The sequence below is a fragment of the Ursus americanus genome, chromosome 10, assembly GCF_024610735.1.
Source record: "Ursus americanus isolate L20-20 chromosome 10, mUrsAme1.1.p, whole genome shotgun sequence".
Lineage (NCBI taxonomy): Eukaryota > Metazoa > Chordata > Mammalia > Carnivora > Ursidae > Ursus > Ursus americanus.
In genome coordinates, this window is record NC_142136.1 from 24,147,811 (window position 1) to 24,170,490 (window position 22,680).

Below are 22,680 nucleotides of genomic sequence, written 5' to 3' on the forward strand. Positions count from 1 at the left end.
TCTCTAAGTAAGTAAGTAGATAAATAAATATCTTGTCAGTTTTCAGCCAGGACAAGCAGCAAGCATTTTCAGGATATAAAGCAGTTGCATACTTTACTTCGCAAAGGCCTATACAATTCGATTTTAGATTGATTCATTTTAGGGGGGAAAGCCTATCAGCCCCTGAGCATCAGCCTTCAACTGCTCATTTGTAGGAGGGCCTGAAGAAATTCCAGTCATCTATTTTCTACATTAGGTTCTTTCTCTCTCTCTCTCTCTCTCTCTGTCTCTCTCTTTTTGGCCATGGCCATGGCCATGGGCCATCAGGTTTGTCTGAGAACAAAAGCACATAAAGTACAATCATGGGAAGGAATAACACCCGTTAGCAGCCAACCAAGGTCTCTGTGAGTGAGGTTGTAATGGACACCAGTCTTTCTAATTTCTCTCTAAATTTGGTAGGATCTTCTGAAAAGTGGAGGTAAAGGAGCTTTATAATTTAAAAGATCAGCTGCTATCTAACGGACATGAATTCTTTGGGTGGGGTTCTAGGATACATCTGCAAGAAGACATTGTATAAGAAGGCCAGAAGCTGTCGGAGCGAGATTATAGGGCCCAGCAAAATAAGCTTATGTCTGAGCCTTATTAGCCATCCTGGGTGTTTCCATTAAATTTATTTCCTGGTTTTTTAGTATTTACATGAATAAGCTGTATACCCTGGAGTGCTCTCTGTAAATCTTGCAGGGAAAGGGAAACTAAAAGTGGCAGGGGGTTGTTTAAGGGATTTTCTGGAGAAGGTGGAGGATTTTTGGGAGCTAAGGTAATTCGCTGAAGAGACAGGGCCAGATTTTATGAAGAATTTACCTTGGATGTGGAGCTTAATTTTTGTTCTGAATGTAATTTCTGTCCTTTCATCTTGTTCAAGGTTATAAGTATACTTGTTAGTATCCACTTTTTAATTTGGCCTTTCTGATGCCTGCTGGCCAGGTCCAGGGATCCAGAGGTGGTCCTGCAGGACCAGCCAACAGGGTCCCTGGCTTTCTGTAGGATGGAAATCAAATGCAAGCCAGCAGGGCGTAAGAGCAGAGTTTATTGAAGACATAGAGAGAGCAGATACATACAGAGCATCTGGGAGACTTGGAAAGGAAAAGGAGCATGCGTCTCATCTTTGTTTGGATCTGGGAGCTTTTATTGAGGATTGCAGTCCGGTCTTCGTGTCCCCTCAGGCATCCAGGAACAGGATAGAACAAAGACAAGGCCCCAGGTATTATTTCTTGGTACCAGGGGGATCTTGGCGAGTTGACATGTCTAGTTCTAGTGGTCTGGAATCCACATATGATAGCTTATTCAGGTCATTCTCATCTGGTCCTTCCTTAGATGTTATCTATTTTAAAGAAATCAGTAACTCCTTGTCCTTTACAAGGAGGACATACGCTATTCGCATTATAAGGCATGTGTAAAGAGGGGTGGGCATGCAGGTGCTAGCAAGAATAGAAGCAGGAAAAGGAACAAAACCACGTTTGTATGGAGTCCTTCAGTTTCGCTATTTCATTTCCATAAGTACCAATAGACAATTGATTAAGAGCTCTCTAAAACAAAGAAAAATTAATATAGAAGTTTGTCCAATTCAAAGAATCTGTCATCTGGCCATCAATGAATAAGATCTTATTTTAATCTCAATAGCAACTCAAAACAATTAGCCTTTTTACAGCTTACCCATGGATGCAAGGGCCTACACAAAGGGGAGTGTAAACGATGCAGCTTTCACAAGATCCAGAAAGTTTGCTTCCAGAGTTAGCCTCAAAAAGCAAAGACTTCATTGTCACAGGTGGTCAGAATGGTTTAGTGCAAGTGGTATCTCTGGTTTCTCACAAGGATATGAGACACCAGCAATCGCAGACCCATTAATCTGTGACTACAGGAATGGGACTTTCCCAGCATTAACAAAGTAATGAAGGATGAAATGACAAATGTCCCTTCTGGACCTGGACCCCTTAGGACAAACATCCCTGAGAACTGGCACAGTTAGACAAACAGAATGCTGCCTAAGAGCCAGCTCTCTGGATCCGCAGCCTGCACAGGTGTTCATGAGCGTTAAGGAGGTGAATCCTCTGATTGGTGGAGACTAGAGAGAACAGTGTCACTGGTTACAAAGCCAAGCTACAAAGGCATAGAAGAAGAAAGGGAACTTCATCCATTTTTCTTTTTTTAAATATGCACATTAACAGCTTTAGCTAAGCCTTGGGTCTATCAGAGCCAAACTAAAAGCTAAGAGTGTGATGTTGCCGGGTTGGGGATTGGGTGGTGTTTTAGAGTACCTTGTTGAATGGAAATTTTTTTGAAGTTGGCAGATGACCTATGTCAATCTAACCCATCCATTTGATGTAGTTTTTTAATTTTGGTGAGGTCTGGAGCCAACGGCCGAGAAAGAATTCTTGAGACACCTTTGGTGTGAAAAGGTGATTTTATTAAAGCATGGGGACAGGACCTGTGGGCAGAATGAGCTGCTGCACCGAGGTTGTGAGCGGTGACTGATTATATAGTGGGGAGTTGGGGGAGGGAAGGAAAAAGGGAAGCGTCCAAAAGGACTTTGATATGCTTAAGAAGACTAGGATACTGCAGGCATTACTATTGTCAAGCTAAGGTCCTTTTCCCCTCTAGTGAGGCTTTAACAGTAAGACAGTGGGAGCTTCCTGAAGGAATCTTACTGCTCTGTCTGCCTCAAGTATTTGTCAACGGAACTTCGGGTTATAAGGAAATTTAATTTTATCTACATTTCCTGTCTTTGTTTCCCACATCACTATAGATGGGTGGGTGATGTTAGGGCTCCAGGAAATTGAGTCTATATGTCTTTGGAAGTTAGGTTATTGATAAGAATGCTTTTCCCTTGTAAATCACTAAGACATTTGTAAACTGATAGAGGCTCATGTCTTGCAGGACTGCGATCTCTATTAGTTAGCCGTTTGTTTTTCCCTTCCCTTCGTCTGAGGGCAGCCAGGAGCGCCTAAGGAATGTCACACATATGCCACCTGGGAGTGTGTGTGTGTGTATGTGAGTGTGTGTGTGTGTGTGTTGGTGGTGGGGGGGGCGTATGCAGGGTGTCATCTTGTACTTTGCCCTCAGCTTGCCTTTTTCTCCCTCATCACAGTGACCAAATTATCCTAACACGGGAATCTTGAAGTTAGGTGGCAAGTGCTCTAACAGCTCCTAAGTGCTCAACCATGCCCACCAAATTTGTAGCTTTGGCTTCTAAGATGTCCTTAAGCAATAACCTTTACCTCATGTGCACATTTTTTTTTAAAAAGGTGTTTTATTTATTTCTTTGAGAGAAAGGCACAAGCAGCGGGGAGGGGCAGAGAGAGAGGAAGGAGCAGACGCCCCCCTGCGCAGGGAGCCCGACTCGATGTGGGGCTCAATCCCAGGACCCTGAGATCATGACCCTAGCGGAAGGCGAATGCTTAACCACCTGAGCCACCCCGGTGCCCGACCTCACGTGCAACGTTAGCTCACAGTCGTTTGTCCAAATAGATGCAGGTCTGGTGAGGAAATACAAACTCATCGGTCTGTGAGACCAGCTTGAATAGCAGGCTTACCAGACACTGATGCCTGCACTCTACCCTGTGGTAGTCCTCCTATGACAAATGTCACAACAGAAGGAGGCAATGAAAAGGAGTGTCCCCTGGGAAGAAATAGATCAATAAAAACCGAGAATACTTGTATCAAATCTTCACCAGAGTCACTATACCCAAGGAACTAGTTCTACAAGTATTTTCTCCTGCTAACCTACATTTAGAAAAGGAAAAAAGGACTCACTACTCTAGCTCCCACTGGGCCCCCCTGCAGGTAGAGATCCAAGAGACTGACATGGTAAAAATGCTTACTTTCTTGTCAGCGATCCCTGCATCTCTCAGCTACCGCAGCCCTAGAACAGGCAATGTCCAGCCAGTGAGGTTTGTCCACATGGGTCACCAACTGTAGGGAAAAAGAAATGTTTCCTTTATCCTTCTAGATTCTTTTGGCTGGTCTATTAATTAAATTGACATAAGACAGATTAATGGAAGAAAAACAAATGTAATTACATATATCTGAAAGCCCCATAAAAATTACAAGACCCCAGGAGTGTCAGTCAGCTTCAGCTGATAGTCATCCTGAGCTAAGAAATGCTCGAGGGGCCTGGGGCTTCAAAGGAGAGGAGTGTAATTCACAGGACATTAAGGAGAGCAGATGCCTGGTATTTAGGTGTTTGCCCTGCCACACAGATAGGTCTTTCAGATAACAAGTTATCTCTGCTTAATGGCTCTCTTTTTGGGGCCAGGCCCTCTATTTAAACTCTTTTAGGTAGTTCAGGGCAAGGTGTAAGTTTTTCTTTACTCTGCTGGGTCTTGATTGCCTTCGGCTCAAAATAATCCACATGCCAGAGTGGCATATTTTGGGGTCACATATTTTGCTTCCCTCAGGACCAGCTCAAAAATGGGCATCTGATTAGCACATCCTAGGCTAGACTGTCCGGTGTGTTTTCTTATTCAGAGCAATGTGCCTCGGAGAGCTCAACACACCCTAGATTCAGGCTTTAGCTTAGTCGCCGTCAACTTTGCCTTTTCACAGGAAGAGAAAACAGAAGACCATCATTTTACTTCCAAGAAATAGACCATGAGCTTCCCAGACCCTAGTTCTCTGAAAAGAAAATGGTCTAGCATTTCTTTATATCAGAAATGTGAGCAGCCCTATCAGGATTGTCAAAGTGAAGTAGAAACTTCACATTTATTTCACAATTCAACTATGTAGACGTTTGATTTTACAACTGGGTTCTCAATCAGATAGAGAATCAGATTCCTGTTTTTCAGAGAAGTGTTACCATACAATAAAATGTACAGTTATGTAACATAGTCTCAAGATAGGCATTCCAGATAGATACTCAGTCAGGTTTCTTACACAGTTTATCATCAGTTCCTAGAAGCAATTTGATACTCATTGACAAAGTGGAGTCATGAACAAAGGAGCCTGGAATGCAACGACTTCATCTGCATAGAAATGATACTTACTGCAGTGGCTCTGCCCCGGGCAGGACCCAGCTTGGGGATGGATAGTGACAGAAGGGCATCAGAGCTGCTGAAGCATTCAAAGACTGCAAAGTAAACAAGTAAGTGCTTTAAGGAGAAACTGAAGCAGAATGCTAAGTGATTCAGCAGAGTTTTACGAGGCCTGAAAATTCCTAGGGCAGACTCAGGAATCGGACTGGAAATGGAGATAGGTTTTTTTCTTTTTGTATATAATTGGAAAGGATATAGCAATAGATCCTGCAAGAGTGGTTGCTGTTGGAACGCAGAGAGCCTTTTCATTTGTTTGCATGATGTTTTTGATTTTAAAAATGTTCTTATAGGATATCAAGTATATCTCCTTCAACTTAAAGAAATAGTGACAAAGAAGAGTTTGCTGAGCACACACTAAACGCAGGCATAAGACACAGTCCCTGCCCAGAAGCATCACATAGGGCTAACCCAGAAACTCGAAACAAGTACTTCAAATTACAGGGAGAACAAATTGAGTATGTTCCAATATGACTTTCTAGACAATAAAATCTACTAGCCCATAGAATCATCACCTAAAGGAAGTAAAGTAGACTACTAAAATCACTTAAGATGTGTGGAACAACACAGAACACATTGGAGGAAATAAGCCAGAATATGAAAGGTTCCCATCTTCTATTTCAACCCATTGTCCTCCTAATTGGATTCCCCAGGCTGCTCACTTTATATGCTCTTTCTGCCACCAATCGGATAGAAGTACTTTTTATTTTCCGTGTGGATATTACTATAATTTGCCTGACTTTTGAGATAGGGCATATGATGTAGTAAGTTAGAGACCAATATAATATATTTTAGATTTCCTTTTTTTTTTTCAGTTATTTTCAGAAGCTAACATATCACGCTGATACATTTGAATTTTGTAATCTCATTCCTTTGAAATCAGTCATCATCAATATGGCTCATTAGCAAAAAAAAGACCGGTAAGGAAATTTTTCTTATACATTGGAAGTGGGGAATCACCCACCTGTCTGCATTCTGATAGGTTTAAAGTGGGTTTTATAGTTGCCGCAAGTGTGATTTCTATACCAAATCGTTCAGTTACAATTCTTATAGAGTTGCACGTTGGGATAATCTGACCAATATAGTTTGGGAAATTACATGGAAATGGAGGTATTTTAAGAATTTTGGAATATAATATGACCTGGCAATGGTTCAGATCAACATATAAGAGATTAGAAAAAATTGAATAACAGCTTGTAATCTTTAAATGAGATGTTGGTAGGATGCAATTGTCACGTTGATGGAAATTTATCTAGTAATTTAATGAGGACTAAATTATTTTTAATGCCCCACTGGTGGAAAAAAATACACTGGAGAATTTTAAAAATTTGAGACCTCTGCAATTTGTAATTTCAGATCTTCAAAAAAAAGTGTATTGTAACTTGTATCTAAGCTATTGTTTTCAATAATATTTCCGTTAATATTTTATATAAAGTACGGTCACATGTATTACGCCGTGAACTTTTCTTAACCTTATGAGCTATTATTGTCATTCGATAGATAAGGAAACTGAGCCTTAGTGATATTAAATTACTCGATTATTAAATGGTAGAACTAGGATTAGAATCCGAATTTGCCTTGATGTCTTGTCCGTCTAGTATATATTTTTATTTGGTTAGATCAACCTTGTTTAGTTCATATATATAGAAAAATCAGTACATTTTGGACTTGTGGAAATACATACAGTTTGGACCCATCTTTACTGTCCTATTCCAAACTTCCAATTTCCTCTCATACACATCTTAGTTTTTAGCAACAGTGAAACAGCTTGAGGTAATCTTTGCTGGAAATACCTTTACCACACTACAACGTCAGCAGATTACTTGGAATTTAACCGTATTTTGAAATCTTCGTATTTTGAATAGTCTTTTTATTAGAAGGAGAGTTTATTTAATGAAAGACAGGGGGGCCCTATATACAAATTAGATGATGTGTCCTGAGATATTCCTCCAGAGACTTTCTTATAGTAAGCGAACAAGAACCTCATCATTTTCTGAAGCCAAAAGTAGGACTGATGGCTTGAAAATCTTGGCATGAAATGAAACACAATACTTGAAATTGGGAAAGCTGTTGGAAATCCAATACATCACAAATAGAATAAAAACTCATTTCATCAGGGTGGCCTTTGTTGGCCTAGATTATGCTGGACTTCCTTGTAATAAATACTCAGCTCTCTCTTTTTCTTTAGAGCATACACAATCTTAATTTTAAAAAGTTAGTATGTTAATTTATGTAAGAGCAAGAATTATATGTAGAATTTGTCATATTCAATATAGTATATGTATCTGGCATATAATAATATTCATGTATGTGTCCAATACATGAATGATCGTACAAATAAAATAATGAATTCAAAAGTCAGCTGCCCTAGATCCTAGTTCTAATTGCTTTGCATATTCGAACAAGTGATTCCTAGAACACTCTTTTTTACCATCTTAAAATATACCTCAATGGACAGTGTCCTTGCAAGGATCAAATGAAATGAAGTATGCATAAGTCTTTGTAAAGCATTATATATTTTTTAAGTTATATTGAAAATGCAGGAAGAACTTTTTGAGATTACTTCAGTTCCATAATTTTAAGTCAAATGTCAACATTATTAGCAATGTTCAGTATATGTTCTTTGAATGCAATATGTGCATATAAGTTTTGTAATTTAAAATTTTCTATATCGTTAAATGTGCTTATTTGTGGATTTACTTTTAAACATTTTAAATATTTTTCCCTTAGATTTGTTTGCCAAATCTATGATATTAAGTTTTTTAATTTCATATTCATTTATAATTAAATTATATACTTATTTCTTTAATCTACCTGCCTCCTTTTTCATGTATCAACTAGGTAGTAGCAATGATTATTGATTTGGACCAGGAAACTTGGAGATTAATTGTTGTGTCTATTGTCCTGGGACCACAATATCTATTATTACTGTGAACTATTTAAATTTTTATACTTGTGTATAAATGTACAAGTATGAAGTATACATTATATATATATATATATATATATATATATTTGTATTTCATTGTATAATATGCTTATAACAAAAAGAATTTTATTTTAGGGAAAACAGTGAGATTTATAAAAAACAAACCAAAATGCAATGAAAACTTATGGTACAGGGAAAGTTGAAAATATAGGATACTTTATATTGTGATGTTAGTAAGTTCCAGCTAAGCTGAGTTTAAAATATCACACACACACAAAAAGATTTTACTTTTCTTTTTCAAACATAGAGAATGATATGAAATATGCAATATATGCAAAACTGATACTGAACCAAATAACCTGTTTTATAGAAAATGCATTGCAGGCTTTTTTCAAAGACTATTTTCTTCTGTAATACTGCCAAGGTCAATGTGATCTTGGTTTGGCCAAAGTATTCCAGTCATCACATTAGGAAAAATTGCACAATTGCATGCTATTTTCCAAATGTCAAGAACTTACCAGAATTTATATGTTGTACTTCTGCCTTTGCATGCAAAAAACTTATGTCGGTTAAAGGGAAAAAAAAGTTGCATTCATTTTTTTCATGGAGAATATTTGCTTTATGGGGACAGTAAAAGGACAACGAAGTAAATCCCATTAAATCTTATTGTCATGGTAAGTTAGGAAGATTTTATATTTTCTTTTAGCCTACTAAATCTAACTTTCTTTCTTTCTTTTTTTTTTTTAAAGATTTATTTATTTATCTTAGAGAGAGAGGAAGAGTGGGAAGGCATAGGCAGAAGGAGAGAGAATTCCAAGCAGAATCCACACCGAGCGCAGAACCCAAAACGGAGCTCGATCCCATGCCCCTCACAACCTGAACCGAAACCAAGAGTCGGTTGCCCAGCCAACTGAGCCACTTGGACACCCCAATCTAACTTTATTTTCATCATAAATAACTTACTTCCAATACTTAATTACTAATATTTACTTCTTAAATATTATTGAACAAATGCTAATGAACAGGTAACACTATTTGATGAAGGTGATTTGGAACTTCTCTGGTACTTCCTCCAAAGAGTTGATAGTAAAATTTAGTAAAGTTTAAAAAGCATGTCATTGATTCGTTTTGATTCTTTTGGAAGAAAAAATGTCAAAAAAGTAAAAGTTTGAAAATGCATTATTATTTGCAGAGGACTTTCATTTAAACATTATATAATTTTTTTCCTACTAAACTTTACCCCTATAATTTCCAAAAAGGAGAACTGAAGTTTGTAAAATGCAAATTGGTCTATTGCTCTTATAACCACTTTTTAACCTTCTTGTCTCCTTCATAAAATTTTTGGAGATTGGTATTTGAAATGATTTTTCTCGGTATATGTACAGAACTCTTCCAAAAGATGTGTCTGAAGCCTCGATTTGTAACTGTTCCTCTCCCTCTTTGTCTCCCCTCTTCCTCTTCCTCCTTTCAGGACTACTTTTGGGATTGAGCTGACCCCACAGTTAGATCAGGGCCCTTTCTCAGGAACTCATTGTTCCCTCAATTCGTACAGTTATCCAATTAACCATGGTTTGTTTTTGTTTTTTGTTTGTTGAGCCATATTTTTCATGAGGCATTATTTTGGGGACTGCAGTTATATGAGTGAAGACAATGTTCAAATTCCTCACCTTTGTGAAATTAACCTTTAAGCTGATTTAAAAAATAATAGATTAGTTCTAATATAACATGATTTTTAGAGTGTTATACAAAGGTAATAAAATTGAAGAAGAGGATAGAATATGATATGGGTGAGGGGTGAGTGTATTTGAGAGTGGTGCTATTTCAGCCACAATTTTCAGCGGTCTCTTGGTGAAAGTGATGTTTGAGCGAAAGCCTGAAAGATGAAGAGAAGGAACCAACATGGCCAACTGTGTACGAAGAGGATTTTAGGCAATACCCTAAGTTGGGGAAGTAGAAAAGCAAGAAGCCTATTATGGCTGGTCAGTAAGGGGGAGTGTGCAAGAAGCTGAGGTCAGAAAGAGGCAGGTGCCTACAGGCTGTGCTAAGCAGTTGTACCAGAGAGGTTAAAAGTTAAGAGATCTTCTCCCTCTAAAATAATTGATATATACTCAAATCACCACTCCTGCATCAAAGCATGTCATGAAACCTATATGGAGATAGAGAGCTGATACCTCATGGATTTATTTTGATTATTAATAAAGTGGGAAGTAACAGAAAGATATGACCTATTTTTTAGCAGCTGTGTTAGTCTGGTTAATGTTTAATTTAGTATTTCAGGATTAAGGTAATTATCCCTGAACTATCAAATCTGTTTGGCCGTCTCTAAGGGTGAACATCCAAGGAACTAATACCCTCTAAGTTCACATGGATTATTTATAGGGGTATGCCCTGGTCCTCTCCCTCTCTTATTCTTGATAATGACCACTTTATTTACATTGTCCTTGGACTCCTACTCTACCTTCAGCTTGCTTTATTGCTGCAGATGACCATCTTTCAAACAGTCAAGAAGAATACAGATGATCAGTCGGAGTTCCTTCAACTCACTTTCCTCTGTGCCATTAGAATCAATACAATGTTTATGTTCTTCCTTCTGGGATTAAAGCAAGAAATTTGCTCCCTTTACCTTTCCAGAACAATCCCTTCATCTACATTCTGAATACCATCTCATAATGCCTATCAGAAAGTTCAATTCTTAGCTTAATTTCTCTCATATATTATTAGTCTCCGTCCTTCCCTCCCTCTCTCCTCCACCTCTTACATTCATCCTCCCACTTTCCTTCCTTCCCCCTTCATCTTTGGTTTCTTCTTTAAGGAGACCAAATTTGCTTAAATTTTTCCCAGCATTAAACAAAATAAATAAGGAAAATTTCTCTAATTTATTTTCTTCCCTCTAAACCTACTGATCTATTTGCTCTTTCCTTTTACTATGGAAAATTTTTCATAGTAGTCTACTTTATCTGCCTTTATTTCCACAAATCTGATTTGCCCTTTATAATATGAAAGTTCTGCTTTTACTCCATTTCTTAAACACATTAAATTTATCATTTTTCCATATTCTTATAGAAACCTTTACTACATTTTGCTAAATCCAGTGGCCCACTTTGATTCTCATTTCTTTTGGCTTTTTAGAGTATGTGATATTGTTGACCATCTCTGTTGGAAAATATATTTTAACACCTTTATTGAAGCATAATTGACAAAGAACTGTACATATTTAATGCATTCCGTTTGACGAGTTTGGACTATGGAAACACCTGTAAAACCATCACCACAATCAAGGTAACAGATGTGACCAACACCTTGCAAAGCTTCCTGTGTCCCTTTTTTGCTTGTTTGTTTTGTCATAAATACTTAACATAAGATCTGCCCACTTAACAAATTTTGAGGTGCACGATGCCATGCTTGTAACTATAAACACAACATTGTACAGCAGTTCTATAGAACTTACTCATCATATATAACTGGAACTTTATACCCATTAAGTAGAAGAAGACTAGACCCTAAACATAGTAGATCATAAATGTTTAAGCTGTGAGCAAAGGAGGAAAACTATCCTTCACTTCTAGGTAATTCATCATAGTTTCTTTCTACCTTTTCTTATTCTCTCTTAATAGTATCTTTTCCTTCGCTCACACTTTAAACATTATGTTCTACAGGGTCTCCTCTTCATTTTTCCATTTACCTTATGTGTGCTGCATGATGATCACAAAGCATGGCTCAGAATGATTTGTAAATGTATGCTCCATTCATGTCCTTCTTCAATTCATATTGTGATAATGATGACAAGATTCGTGTTGCCCCACAAGTAGGAACCTCAGCATCTTCAACCTTCTTTCCCTCAACCCACACCCAATTAGAGACTAAATCCTCCAGATCAGTGTTCTCTATCTGTGGTAAACCACGTTTTAAGGTTACTGTACCACTTTGTCTTTTCTGTTGCTGCTCTAATTCCAATCTATTTTAATAGTTACTTAACAAACGATATTGCTTCTTGACTCTTCCTAAATGTAGACTTTATTCATTCTTAAGTTCTTATAAAAATCCTTCCACTGTCATTCTTATAACAAAACAAACAATTTTAACCACCTCCGGCATGCCCTGCCAAATTCTTACATAACAACTCTTCACAAATTCACTTCAGACCACAGCTAGAACTACACACAGCTCACTGATCCACAAATACATCACTTGCTTTCTTTGCTCAGGGTGCTGTTCCCTTGGTCTGTATGTCCTTCAGTACCTTACCAATCTGGGGAAATTCTAGTTATCCTCAAGGCCTGGATCACACATCATCTCACACATTATATTTTCTGCCAAGTCTTTTGTGAACATTCCAGGCCTACTTAGCTTTAAAGTATAGTTAAACAGGGGCGCCTGGGTGGCACAGCGGTTAAGCATCTGCCTTCGGCTCAGGGTGTGATCCCAGCGTTATGGGATCGAGCCCCACATCAGGCTCCTCTGCTGTGAGCCTGCTTCTTCCTCTCCCACTCCCCCTGCTTGTGTTCCCTCTCTCGCTGGCTGTCTCTGTCTCTGTCAAATAAATAAATAAAATCTAAAAAAAATTTAAAAATAATAATAAAGTATAGTTAAACAAACAAATATACAACATAACCTTTGGAGTGACTCAATTTGGATTGAACCATTGATGTTCAAAAATCATATTTCAATTTTTAAAGTTCTCTGAGCCTTAATTTCTTTTCCTGAAACATCAAACTAATAATGTCAATATTATAGAGTTGTACTAATGCTTAAATGAAAGATGTGCAGATTTCAAAGTGATCCGGATAGTTCTCGGTACATAGAAAGTAAATAGATAGTAAACAAATTATGCCTTCATTTATAATGGTTTTCATTATTTTTATTACCACACTTTTGTAATTTAATTATATTTGTATTTTTACATATTTACCGCCTTCTTAATAATAGTATGTTTTATTATTTTTTAATTCCTGGGTATAGTACTGGGCTGAGAACAAAGTAGATACCTCATATATGTCTGATGAATGCATGAATGGAGAAATTCCAAGAGATAACAGGGGGAGGGAGCCCTTTGCCTCTTATCAACACCCAATATTTCCTATCTATTTTAAATTAGGATTTAATTTCCAATGGTTTTCAATATTTATTATATGGACATTTGTATTGATGCATAAATGAAAAACAGTCTTATCTAAAAAAAAGAAAACTGAAGTAACTATTATATTGGCTACCTCCACCATGAACACTAAACAACAAAACAAACTACTTCAAGTGAAAGATATCATAGGTGCCGATCTCTGCAGAAGAAATAATATCATTAATTAGTCACTACCTTTACTCCAAATCCTGAGAAGAAAGTTCCAGCATCCCCAGAGCCTGTCAAATGAGACTCAACAAGATGACCACATTACCCTTGAGGACAGCACTTAATTCAGGGAAAAAGACCTACATGTGATCTACAGTAATCTAACTATGATTTTTTAAGGGGCAATTTTTGATAATACTTATCTGATACAACTTTCTAATCAGACAAATATGTGTGTGTTGTGAATTCTCTGAAGAAAAGATAGAACACCCTATTTTTGTTCATTTTATTTTACTCTTGCAGGAGAGTTTTGCTCTAGGAAGTTTTGATTTGTAGCGGCAGATATTGAAGCACATAGAGGTCAAGAGAAATAAGGAAGAGAGAATCAATGAGATGTGGCAGATTCATGTTTTGCATTTATATTACTCATAAAGAAATGTTGTAGACTATGATAATATATTTAATAGGGAGGATCTTGAATTAATGTTCTGTTTTCTAAGGAAAAATTAAAAGGTTATTTTCTCCAAAACACAGAGAGAATGGATAATGTTAAATTACCAATTTAAAATTGAATTTTCATAAGCAAGAAGAGGATATAGAAAAAATGAATCTTAAAATATGTTTATATAATTTTGAGTCTGTTTAAAAGGTCAAGACAAGACAACTAATTGAGGAAAAATTTTCTCTATGTGCTTTAGACAGCTCTTAAACAAAAAATGAACTTTTGCATTTCAGTTCCAAACTGTATTCTAAAGCATATGATAGCCCATTTGGTAGACTTATCTTGATATTGCTTATTATAATGATAACTGAGACAAGAAATAAAATTAAATATAAGGAGATAAGCTAGTATTAAAATGAAGCATTTGCTTTTCCATCTAAATGCTGATCACAAAACTATTGTAACGTTCATTGGAATTTTTTTTCAAAGAAAAATTCCTGTTATTTAAATAGACAAAATGCTAGATACATATGTTTTAGTTTTTCTCTGAGTCCCACTTCTAAAGTTCTGACACCAGACATATACAAAATCAAGAAAATAAGTAATTTGATGGTGAATATAATAAAATCTAGATGCTACATTGGGTTTTTAAGTTCTGTGTAGTACCTATTGACTGACCAATTATACAATTGGTGACCATTTGTTTTTCATTTTTTTGTGTCAAAGCTGTGTAGGGGTGTGTGTGTGGGGGGGGGTGGGTGGGTGTGGGCACACATACAAGGGAGAGAGACAGACAGAGACAGAGAGACAGAGATACCATAACCTTCCTAGTACCTATCTGTCCAATGAAAAAGGTGAGTCAGTTACAAGGTAAGAATATTATTTACTTTTTTTAGGTTTATTTATTTATTTTAGAGAGGGAGAGAGTGAGAGAGCGGGCATTAGCAGGGGGGAGGGAGGGCAGAGGGACACAGTCTTCAAGCAGACTTCCTGCTGAGCTCTTAGCCCAGCCTGAGGCTGGATCTCACCACCCTGAGATCTTGACCTGAGGCGAAATCAAAAGTCAGAAGCTTAACCAACTGAACCACCCAGGCACCCTTACTTCTCTCATTTGAAAACAAATCTGAAATTGACAAGAGTATGAGGTGTGATTTTTATGATGAAGATTTCTGAGATCAGAAGGGGAGGCAGAGAGTGTTAAAAGAGTCAGAGCAAACATATTGCTAATATGTTTCCTTTTTGCTTTCATTCCAAGAATGCAGCAAACGGGGCAGCAAAATGTACTTAGATTAATGAGGGAAATATTCTGTCAATTTGAAAATTTTCCAAGTAATGTTACCAGAATGGATCTTTTCTCGCTGGTGTTTTAGTTATCTGAGCATAACAAATTCCAGTTCTGAAGACTATGCGTCTTGAAGCTCACAAATTCTCCTGTCACACCTAGTTGGCTTATTGCCAGTAGAATATCTACAGCTGTTACTGACATTTATTTTAAGATGTTCCCTTGTCTGCTTGTACTTCTCTGCAGTCTGATGACTCAAACTTGAGTAAGATGGAAAGATCAAATTACCCTGCTTATTTTTGTCTGCCTGAAGTTTTGATCACCTAACATAACATTTCAAATTCAGACGATCATTTTTACAACAGGGAAAGGTGAAAATAAAGAGAATAGGTCCCCAGGCATAAGTTTATCATAGCAAGTGTTGTATTATTTTGAAATTTGCTAATTATTTGTCTTTCTCCCTCACTAAATTGTGAGCTCCTTAGAAACTGTGTTTTGTTCATCTTTTATTCCCAGATCATTTAGTAGTGTCTCACACATAGGATGGTACTTAATAGATGTTTGTTGAAAAAACTGAACTAAAAGATCACAAAAACAAAGACAAGATAACTATACAGTATAAGAAAAATAAGAAAGATGTTAATCTCAGTGTTGATATTTTTCCTTTTCATTTCTAAAATTTTGCAGGTGATAGAAATTCCAATTAGGAATTAAGATGTAAACTTAATTGAAGTATTTAAAAATCAAGTTTTCAATTATAATTATAGTATGTATTTTATTTCGTTCTATTGTTTTATATAAGTATAATATTCCTTAATAATTATCCCCAGCTGGGAAACTGATTTCTTACAGTATAAAAGTTTCAATGATGGCACCTAGGTATCTATATCTCTATATATGTATAAAAATGTATATGTATAGTGTGTATCTATGTGTTTGACATCTATGTCTATATATAGATTATAAATTACAGATACATATAGATTTAAATTTATATATTTCTATATATTTAACATTATAGATACATAGCTATTTGTAGATTTAAGATTATATAGATCTGAAACACATCAGTACACACACAGACATATACAAATATTCAAGATGCAAATGTTAACTATATATCTATAGAAATACAGCAATGCTCTATTTTAGGGCTGAAATGTCACAGTTAACCAATTTGACAGATGTCATTTCTTATGGGTTTAGTCAATTTAAAAAAAAACCTCAGAAAACCTTATTTAGATTTTAGTCAGAGTAGCTATGACATTGACTCCATAAATGCAAAGAACAGAAAATGTGTGTGTGTGTGTGCGTGTGTGTGTGTCCGTGCACGTGCATGCACGCACACACCCACGCATGCGCTTGTGCATTCTCATGTGAGGGCAAAACTTTCTTTTAGAGTCTAGAAACATGTAACCGATCTAAACTTCACAGGCCACTTGTGGTACCATGATTTTCTTTTATTGTGACCAGATCTTCTCTGAAGTAAGCGGATAAAGGGAAGGGCGCTCCCTGATCAGGCTCCTCCATCAACAAATACTATGGTGTGTATGTGTGTGTGTGTACATGCATGCTCACTTGAAGGGGGATTTTGAATATTAGAAAGTAATTCTATTTTTTAAGAATTATATTTTAATATTTTATTTAGTAGAAATAAGGTATTTGAGAGAGCAAGTATTTGAGACTTTTGGTGGAGAATGTAATTTCTGAATTCCGATTTTTCCCTTGAACATGGAATATTATCTATCCAGAAAATGGTTAGCTGATCACTTAACAAAACAAAAACCTATTTCTAATTCATGTAATGTAAGAATATCTCATTTTATCTCCTCTTCTCTGGATCCCTATTATTTATATTGCTCAGAAAGAAATTATTTCTTCATTTGATGTGAAATAATTACTATAAAGCCTTTGCAGTTATTTTATAGCATTACATGTTATGTTTTGTAGTATATAATGGGATTTTTTTAATGGGTAATTTACTATTTGCCTCTATTGCTGCAACAAATAGTCACAAAACATTTTGCAGCATTCTGGCACCTGCACAAGGCTGTGACTTATGAATATGCTAATGAGACTGCATCCAGAACTGGCAAAAATTCAGGACTCACACACAATTACGGTTCTGGCAGCTCTCGGTGCTATGATACCAAGCCTGACCAGGAATATTTAAGTTAATTAATACAAGGTATAGCTTTTTACATGTGGAATATGCAGAACACTTTCAACATTACAACTACTTGAGAATCAAGATATTTTACTTATTGCAATGATTTTCTCGCCAATATTTTTGGAACACTTGACATAGATTTTAGCGATTGCTTTGTACTACTTAATGCTGATAAATCCTGGAAAGGTTATTTCTCCACAAAGCTTGTTTTATAAATAATGCCTGTAATCATTTTATTCCCTGTTACAAAGCAACCTTGGATGCCAGAAGCTGTTTCCCCTGATATTTTCAGAAAAGATTCCTATTGTTTTACCTAATGTGTGGTAACATCACTTTCTAAAGCTGCAAGTAGCTCAGCTTACAAAGCAGTAATTTCCTCCAAAACCATAGCAAAGCCCTCGATTTTCCATTTCTGCTGAACAAAATCTCTTCTTGTAAATCTCTTAAGTATTTGTTTGATGTGGGAAGCTTCTTCCAAATGTAAAAGCAGATAAATATTCAAAAGTTTACCACACTGTGTTACCTCTCGTTAATGGCTGAATTAAGATGGTTCAGCAAAATCAAAGCTGGGACAAAATAAAAATGCCTGCCTAGAACCAAATCATATTAAACCCAGAGCTTTCTACTCTACCACGTGTGGAGTTCCATATTGCATGCTTAGAAGGTCTTCAGTTTTATGTTATTTGTTTTGTTTTGCTATTCATAAATTTACATGTTTATTCTTCACCTTCGTATTTCCCTATGCATCTCTGAAAAATCCCTATCTACTCCAGATGCAAAAGCAAATATACGAATATGACAGATGCCTCAGATAAATTCCATTCTTTCCCAACACTCGGTCATCATTCTCGAGATTGGGAATTCTTCACTTGTCTTTTTTTTATTCAAACATAACTGAGAATACCACCAACTACCATCAGAAATAGTGTGTCCCTAAACTCCACCTTTCATGGGAGTCAAGAAGGTGGAGAGGTTCGTGTTCTCAGAATCCAAATCAAAGTGTAGTTTGAAAAGGCTCTCCAGGCAATTCTGATAGTCTCTTTTCACGTTATTGCCCTTGTCCCTGTTAACTGAGTATCTTTGATACAGTATGGGACAAAAATAAAGAACTCCTATATTGTGGAAAAAATGGGTAGATCTTCATTCTGTTTCTGTGACAACTCGAGGGCATAATTAGTGAGAAAGTTAAGGGCATAGTTTTGGGTGTGAGTGAAGCTTCGAAGCTATTCTTTATGGGAACGGGTATTTCTGACTTATTATCATGATGCACTTATGGCAAGAATTTTTTTTTTTTTTTTTTTTTTTTTTTTTACAGATAGCTTTTTTAATCCTATTCGTTATATTCCACAACTAGGTAATAAGTATTTGCATCCTTACTATGAATATAGCATAGAAACTTAATAAGTTTTTCCTTTTTCATGAAAGGCCTCTCAACAGGACATTTATTACTTGAGAGAACATTCTGAGATCCAAGGTCTGTCCTTGAAATTTGCACTCTAAGGTATTTACTATTGGCTACACGTATTAGATGGCTTATCTGTGTTGGTCATTTTCTCAGAAAATTCTCCTTTTTTTTTTTTTTTCAGTAACTCACAGACATGCCCTCAGTAATAACAATTCTGGAGTTCCATGTGATAATACATTCCATTCCGAAGAGTAAGTTATACCCAAGATGACATTGAAAGAAGACAATTACTTATTAATGGTTAGGAGTTGAATTGTGTCCCCCACGCCCCACAAAAGATATGTTGAAGTCCTTACCACTGGTGTCTATGAATGTGACCTTATTTGAAAACAGAGTCTCTGCTGATATAATTAATTTAAGATAAAGTCATACTGGAATAAGATGAGCCATTAATCCTGTCTGACTGTTGCCCTTATAAGAAGAGGTGAGAGACACCACAGGAATACCTTATAGTGACAGAGGCAGGGATTGCAGTGATGCAACTTCAAGCCAAGGAACCTTGAAGATGGACAGTCACTACTGGAAGTAGGGAGAGGCAAAGAAAGATTCTACCAAATCTCAGAGGGACTGAGTCCAGCTAATACCTTGATTTAAGATTTCTAGTCTTCAGACTGTGAAAGAATAAATTTTTGCTGTTTTAAGTCACTTAGTTTATGGTAGTTTTTCACAGCATCTTTAGGAAACTAACATAGTAACAAAGCTGATGTCCAGTCAGTTTTTACTATGATGACCATAACTCTTGCCTACAGTTGATATCATTCATACTGAGTGTAGCACTCAGTGGTTGGTGCCCAAGCTATACTGGTTATTTATTATTTTGAAGATTCCCCATTTTGTGAAAATGGGATCAGAATAAGAAAAATGGTTGAAGGTTAATGATGCATGAATGTAGAAGTCCACAGCTAAGGAAACTTTTTCTTAGTTATATTGAAAGGCAATGCTGAATTTTTTTGCAAAGGCTTTTTTTTTTAAATTTTAAAAATGTCTTTCTTTTATTGCCTAATGGTTTATTTCTCTATTAAATAAATTTAGAAGCTCTCCCTACTATCATATAAGCCTTTGCTCTGGTCCACTTTGTAAAGCTCCTGGAGGTTTAATATCAAGAGCCATTTTTCTCTCCCTCATTCTCCTTATGGGCATCTCATTCTCAGTAAAAGCAACATGAAGTATTGTGTTAAGTGAAGAATGAATACAAAGGTATAAATTCAGTCTTTAGCCTCTAAAAAGCTTAGATTTTTCACCAGTCTTGGTCTTGGTTTTGACTTCTGTAGATCCAGGTGGGGTGGACCATTTGATGAGCTAAGGGGCCTCGTTTAGGAGTTTGGAGAGACCATAGAAAGGCTTAGATGGCCACCAGGTGCCACTCACAGATATTAATTCTGAACCTGCAACAATTCACAGTTTAGAATTATTTTTAGACAACTGACAATGTCTAGGTTAACCTAAGATTTTTATTAATCTCTAAGGTCTAAACTCCATTAAGTTCAGTAGGCTATTACTGGATATTTTACAGAGCGGTAGGCATTAGGCGTGACATATAGCTCCTGCTTTTTGAGAACTTTAAAATAAGAGGTAAAGCGATGATAGGACTTTGAAAATGAAGGATGCATAAAGTGACTATATAACCCAGTCTAAAGGCTAACTGAAAACCTCTTGGTGAATATGATACTTGAACTAAGCCTTAGAGGAAAATGAAAGTAAGGCAGTCAAAAATGTAGAAAAGGCCCTGTGAGCATGTGAAGATATACCCACTCTGCCCCAATTCAGTGGAAATGAGTAATGTTATAATTGAATTTGGAGGCAGCAAGAGAGATAAGATTGGCTAATTACTAGAGAATAAAAGAAAGATTATGACAACGTCACGGAGGATTTCTATGCAATCTATGACCCTTGGCTTTATCCTGTGGGAGTCTGGAAGGTAGAACACGTTTAATCAGAGCACCATCGTGTTTTCACTTCTGTTTTAAATAAAACACTTGACTGGTGATGTGGAAAACAGGTTTAAAGACCAAAAGCTTATAGTCATCGGCAACAGTTAAGAAATTGTCATGGTGACACAGAAAGGACACTGCAGGTCTCTGAATTAGGACAGTAGGAAATGAGAGCAAAAAAATAATTTTTGCAAAGTAAAAGTTTTACCATCTAAAAACAAAGGACTAGTGTATATAATGTATAAAATAATGTATAGCATATGTATGTATATATATGTGCATTGCATAGACATATGTTTATGGATATGGATATATATTTGCTTTCTCGATATGTAAAGGTATGTATTTACTCCAGTAATTTTTTAATTTTATAGGAATAGTAAACAATCTAGATATCCATCCATAGGATGAATTACTATGTGGCTTTTGGAAAGAATGAGTTAGGAAATATATATTCATATATATGTCACAAAAAGATTTTCATTTTTAGTTATATTAGAAATGAAATTTATCAAGCATTAAATATTATTTTGGTTTCATAATATTATAATACTTATATAAAAATATAAATGTGTAGAAAATAATGATATACTATAACCTTAATGTTTAGCCTTGAGAGAGAGGATTATAGCTGTATTTCTCTTTCTAGGTTACTTATTTCTGTTTTTGTGATTTTTTTTTCCCAAGTGACCTGTTTGGGGATTATTTTTTAGAAAATATAGCCTGAGTAGAACAAACAAATATTTGAAGAAGTAAATTTTATAGGACTCGTAATTAATTGGTGTAGGGAATAATGGACTGATTCTCTTTCACTCTTTTTTTTTAATGAGGTTACTAAGATGGCTTTTAGTGTCACCACTCGAGTGTGGAATTACAAAGGAAGAATATTTTGTTTGATTTCTGAATACAGGGAAGATAACTATTTAATTATTTTAAAATTATTAAATTTAAATCATTATTAATTTCATATGTATTTGATACATTTCTAGCATATGCAGGAGACATTTTTTGACCTTTGGAAAGAATTTGGAACTGGAGATATAGACTAGGGCTCAACAGCCTAGAACATAGTAGTCAAAGATTATAGCTTAAAAATAGATGATCACGTAAATAGTTATGCCAACTCAGCAGATGAGTTCAGTCAGGGAGAAGATATGCTGACAAGAAAAAGTGGACCCTGAAGAAAGGTTTTCTGGTATAAATAATAGAAGTTCAAGCAAAAGTGGGCATGGAGACCATCTAAAGCCACATTTCTCTAATTTTCCAAAAAAGAAATTTCAGATCCAGAGGGAATGACTCACCCCAAGTCAGCTGGTTATTTAGAGGCAGAACCAGGACTAGGAACCAGTGCAATTCTTCAGGTTCTCGGTTCATTTGTTTCTCTTTCTCTGTACTTCCAGGGGACCTTGACTTCCAATTTTACAGCATTTTACCACTTTCTAAACCCATTTATACATGACCTCTTTTGAACCTCACAGCAGCTGTTAAGTATAAGGTGCGGATGGTCCGTCCAACTTTACAGCTGATACAAGGTTCAGTAACTTTTACAAAGTTGAGTGTTGGTAAGAGAGACAGAATTTGAAGCGAGGCTCTCCATAGCCAATTTTGGCTCTCTCTCAGCATCATCAATCATGTCTAAAAGCAATCTTCAACTTACTCATATGTCTCTTGGCTCATATCAGTCATCCCAGTATGTGGAAGTACAGAAGACTGCAGTCTTCATTCTAGGTATGTTCTTCTTTGAGTTCATTCTACCCATAGTCTCTTTTCTTCCACTCAAAACCTATAAACTTAACTTAATTTTTAGTCACAAGAGATAAGATTTTTAATTGGTTCATAAAGAAGGTAATATATAAAAATTTTAGTATGCTGTTATCTGTGGTACTTATTTTTCACAATTAGAAATTCTACAATGGAAGATATGATTTTTAAAAAGTGCTCTTATGAATGTACATTTTATTCTTTAGTCTGCCCTTTCAAAATTTTTATCCCCTCCCCAATTTTTTAAATTTTGCCCTTGTGAAGTTTGGCAAGTATCTTACCTATATATTTTAAAGCCTGAAATGTTTCTTAGTAAGAAGTTGGTTTTAGTCATTAATGGGTTAATAAAGTTA

General features: G+C 36.1%; 1 long non-coding RNA gene across 1 annotated transcript; it reads right to left on the reverse strand.

Annotated features, from left to right (window-relative positions):
- Positions 1 to 3,640: 3,640 nt before the first annotated feature.
- On the reverse strand, positions 3,641 to 22,117 carry LOC148109337 (uncharacterized). The gene is made up of 3 exons (XR_015725854.1): positions 21,868 to 22,117; positions 5,019 to 5,101; positions 3,641 to 3,948 (listed from the first exon to the last, which is right to left on the reverse strand). It is a non-coding gene; the product is annotated as an uncharacterized LOC148109337 (long non-coding RNA).
- Positions 22,118 to 22,680: the final 563 nt, after the last annotated feature.